Source organism: Triticum dicoccoides, chromosome 2B (assembly GCF_002162155.2).
Source record: "Triticum dicoccoides isolate Atlit2015 ecotype Zavitan chromosome 2B, WEW_v2.0, whole genome shotgun sequence".
NCBI lineage: Eukaryota > Viridiplantae > Streptophyta > Magnoliopsida > Poales > Poaceae > Triticum > Triticum dicoccoides.
The window spans coordinates 679219275-679224791 of NC_041383.1; positions in this window are offsets into that span (position 1 = coordinate 679219275).

Here is a 5517-nt window from a genome sequence, read left to right on the forward strand (position 1 = left end):
GAAAATGACCTAGATCGGGAGTTCCGACGCCGCAAGCCACTATAGCCCCCAAAAACCTATCAGGACCCTGTTCCGGCACCCTGCCGGAGGGGGGATCCCTCACGGCGGCCATCTTCATCATCCCGGCGCTCTCCATGACGAGGAGGGAGTAGTTCACCCTCGGGGCTGAGGGTCCAGTAGCTATGTGTTTGATTTCTCTCTCATATTCTTGATACGACAAGATCTTGATGTATCACGAGCTTTGCTATTATAGTTGGATCTTATGATGTTTCTCCCCCTCTACTCTCTTGTAATGGACTGAGTTTTCCCTTTGAAGTGATCTTATCGGATTGAGTGTTTAAGGATTTGAGAACACTTGATGTATGTCTTGCATGTGCTTATCTATGGTGACAATGGGATATTCACGTGATCGACTTGATGTATGTTTTGGTGATCAACTTGTGGGTTCCGTAACATTGTGAACTTATGCATAGGGGTTGGCACATGTTTTTGTCTTGACTCTCCGGTAGAAACTTTGGGGCACTCTTTGAAGTTCTTTGTGTTGGTTGAATAGATGAATCTGAGATTGTGTGATGCATATCATATAATCATACCCGCGGATACTTGTGGTGACATTGGAGTATCTAGGTGAGATTAGGGTTTTGATTGATATGTGTCTTAAGGTGTTATTCTAGTACGAACTCTAGGATAGATCAAACGGAAACACTAGCTTCGTGTTATTTTACTATGGACTCTTGAATAGATCGATCAGAAAGGATAACTTTGAGGTGGTTTCGTACCCTACAATAATCTCTTCGTTTGTTCTCCATTATTAGTGACTTTGGAGTGACTCTTTGTTGCATGTTGAGGGATAGTTATATGATCCAATTATGTTATTATTGTTGAGAGAACTTGCACTAGTGAAAGTATGAACCCCAGGCCTTGTTTCCTAGCATTATAATACCGTTTGTGCTCACTTTTATCACTTGCTACCTTGCTGTTTTTATATTTTCAGATTACAAAAACCTATATCTACCATCCATATTGCACTTGTATCACCATCCCTTTGCCGAACTAGTGCACCTATACAATTTACCATTGTATTGGGTGTGTTGGGGACATAAGAGACTCTTTGTTATTTGGTTGCAGGGTTGTTTGAGAGAGACCATCTTCATCCTATGCCTCCCATTGATTGATAAACCTTAGGTCATACACTTGAGGGAAATTTGCTGATGTCCAACAAACCTCTACACTTGGAGGCCCAACAACGTATACAATAAGAAGGTTGTGTAGTAGACATGAAGCTCTTTTCTGGTGCCGTTGCCGGGGATGTGAGTGCTTGAAGGTATATCTTTAGATCTAGCAATCAAATCTTTTTGTTTCTTGTTTTATCACTAGTTTAGTCTATAAAAGAAAACTACAAAAAAATGGAATTTAGGGTGCCTCATATGCTTCATCTTTTTAATATCTTTCATGAAAATAAGGATTCTGATAATTGTGCCAAAATGTTAGAAGAAGAATGCATTAGAATGTTTGCCACTAAATATTTGAATGATGAGCATGATTGCAATTTTGTTGGTATGAATTCCTTGAATATCCATAGTACTAATGATGATTGCACTAGTCATGATGAAAATGTCTCTTATAAGCAGGCCAATTTTTGTGGAGTGCATAGAGTTTGCAAGTACACACCAAATAGGGAAGATAGATTTTGCAAGAGGCATAAGTATTTAGAAACCAAATGGTTGCAAGAAAGGCTAGATGTTTGTGCTGGAAATTTAAATTTTCTTAGTCATCCTTGTGAACTTTGCAATGAATGTGGTCATTTAAATATCCAATGCAAATTGTTTGATGATCGTATCATGTCCAAAAATTGTGATGACTTGCTTTGCCTTGCACATCATAATGAACTTAGTTTGCTTTTGGGTTATGAAGAAATGAAACATATAACTAAGGATATGCCAGAATTTGTCCTTGATAAAGTTCTTGATTTTGATCTAGAAGAAATATTTATGTATTGTGAAGTGAATTGCATTGAAAATCCTTATATTGCCAATTACATAAAGAAAAGAAAACAAATAGAAGATGAAGAGAATACTAATGAAAGGGAAGAGACTTCCAAATATCCTCCTATTATTTCCTATGATGAATCAGGTAACGAGGAGGAGCTTTCTATTCAACCAATCTCATTAATAAGGAGCTCAAAAAAGAGGGTTAAACCCACACATGATGTGAAGAAGAAAAAGAAAAGACGGAGAAGCAAAGGTAGAAACGTATCCCTCCCAAATGATGTTGCTCCTATTACTATTGTGATGATGATAATTGTTATACTATTGGTGCTATCCATACTATTAATGATGAGAGTGATTATGCTTATGATATGAAAAGGCCCAAGCTTGGGGATACTATGTTTGATGAGAATGATATGTTTGAAAATTTATTTGCTACAATTAATGTTTGTCCCAAGCTTGGGGATGCTATGACTTATGAATATTATATTTTAACCCCCCAAGTTTTGATGAGCAAATTTATTATGATGATAGCATGCCTCCCATTTATGATGATTATTGTGATGACACTTATGCTATAAAAAGTAGTGATGATTATAGTTATAAAACTTGTCATGATAATGATTACCCTTTTTCTGAACATTACTCTTTTAATGTGGAAACAATTTATAGTATTCGAGTCTCTTATGATACTCCCACTATTCCGAATGAGAAGAATTTTGCTTATGTGGAGAGTAGTAAATTTTCTATGCTTGTAGATCATGAAAAGAATACTTTATGTGATGTTTATATTGTTAAATTCATTCATGATGCTACTGAAAATTAGTATGAGGGAGAACATATGTTTGTAGGAATTGCAATAATATCAAGTTTCCTCTCTATGTGCTTAAAGTTTTGAAGTTATGCTTGTTTTGCCTTCCTATGCTAGTTGATTATTGTTCCCATAAGTTGTTTGCTCACAAAATCCCTATGCATAGGAAGTGGGTTAGACTTAAATGTGTGAGTCATATTCTTCATGATGCTCTATTTATGTTTCAATTCTTATCTTTTATGTGAGCATCATTGAAATCATCATGCCTAGCTAGGGGCATTAAACGTTAGCGCTTGTTGGGAGGCAACCCAATTTTATTTTTGTTCCTTGCGTTTTGTTCCTGTTTAGTAATAAATAATCGGAAATGTTAACGCCCACACGTGTGGGCGTTTGCATCTCTCCCACACGCGTGGATCCGCATCTGTTTGTGAGCGCACGAATCTTGGCATGTTTCTAGTGCCACATAGGACTGGCCTGGTGTGTGGGCGTTCACCCGGTCACCCACACGGCCGTTTCACCACACGGGAGGGGCTGGTGTGTGGGCGTTCAGCAGTTTGCCCACACGCTACTTTTCACACACACACAAGGGCTAGTGTGTGGGCATTTGCCATCTCGCCCACACGCCCATCTCCCCTCCCACACCCAAGCTGCTAGCTGCCATGTGTTTTGCAGGGTACACGACAACTGCCTAGTGTGCACGTAAGCAGATGGCAACTCTCTTTTACCAAGTTTCCATGTGTTTTTGCATGGTACATGGCAACTGCCCTAACGTGCACGTAAGCAGATGGCAACTCTTCCTTTTACATGGCAACTACCCTAGCATGCTTGTGAGCACATGGCAACTCTCTCAACTGCCTTGTGTTAGTATGTGGCAACTCCTAAAGTTTTGAAATCATGGCACCTACAGTAGACCAGACCATACATGGCAACTGCAGTTGAGCAACCATGGCAACTGCAGTTGTCTGACATGGCAACCGTAGTTCAGCTACATGGCAACTGCAGTTAAACGAACATGGACGAGGGTCTGGGACCATGGCAACTGCGGGCGCGCGGTGACTGTCACGCGTGGCGTGCGGGACCACGAGGTACGAAGCCCGACATACGGGGCGTGTGGGAGTTATATACTTCGCCCATACGCACGCGTGTGAGGGATCGGGAGGGAAAAAAAGAGGTGTGTGGGCATTACTTGTTTTGCCCACACGTAGGTGTGTGGGCTGTTCCTCTTATACACCACACAAAATGTGTGGGCAGACTCCCTAACGCCCACACGTGTGGCACTTATCGGCGTCCTAAATAATTCATCTAGCCTACGTTTAGATGTTATTTTATGTTTTAATTAGTGTTTGTGCCAAGTAGAACCTTTGGGAAGACTTGGGTGAAGTCTTTATGATCATGCTATAAAAACAGAAACTTTAGCGCTCACGAGATTAGCTGCTATTTTTTACTGGTGAGTGATTTTAGGTTGATTATTTTTTAAGATGATTAATAGACAAATTCCTCAGGTCCACAAATTTATTTCAGAATTGTTGGAGTTCCATAAATATATGTTTGATACAGATTACTACAGACTGTTCTATTTTTGACAGACTCTGTTTTCATTGTGTTGTTTGCTTATTTTGATGAATCTATGAGTAGTATCGGAGGTTATGAACCATAGAGAAGTTGGAATACAGTAGATATTACACCAAGTATGAATTTAGAATGAGGTCACAACAGTACCTAAGTGGTGATTTATTTTCTTATACTAACGGAGCTTACGAGTTTTCTGTTGAGTTTTGTAACACCCCAAAAATTTAACCAGGTTTTAGTTATTAAAATTTTGCCAAGAATTTAAAAATTTTGCCTGCAAGTATATCTCTGTTGATTTCAAAACTTTTCCTTTCATATTAAGGAATTTTTCCCAAGTGGATCCTTCCAAAACATATTGGACTTTTATGCCCTCTCTTTAAAAACATCTCTCAATCAATAGATTTATTTATTAATTTATTTCACCCTGATCTATATTCATTAAAATGACTTGTTTTAAGTTTTGAAGCTCTTTTTGTACTACAACCAGTTGATAACTTTAACTAATATTCCAACCAAAATTTGGAGATGTCATGTGATGTCTCTAAATCACTTTTGTGCAATAATATATTTCATTCATTGCATATTTTGAGTGCTACACAAGTTTTTCTTCCCTGGTCCAGTGGACAATTTTGCACTACAACCCTTTTAAATATTTATTTCTAGCTTCCACCAAAATTATGGGATGTCAGTAAGAGCATATGATTCCATTATATGCAAAAATCCAGGGACGTTCTTTGAAAATTTTGAGTGAATCAACCTCATCTCCATTCTGGTCCAACATGATGGTTCGTACATTAACCATATTCCTGCTTGCTCTTTGGCCCTAGATTCTTTTCCCTACTTGTAGTCCTCCCTGCTAAACCCCTAAGTCCAGGAGCATGCAACCATTGGCATATTTTTGGTTCATGACATAATGCCATTCACATCTTGTCCAGATTTGAGGTTCTGCAAAACTTGCACTAGCAAGTTTGTGCTTTTCACCAACTAACCTCACCACCCTCTTGTGCATCCATAGAGACACTGAACTGGTAGATTTGGCCACTCCAAGAAAAGCCTAAGTGCATGTGGCATTTTGTCAAACACCTGGAGTGCATGATCAGATTTGACATGAATTGTTGTTGGCATTGTGAACTTGGTCTCCTGACCAAA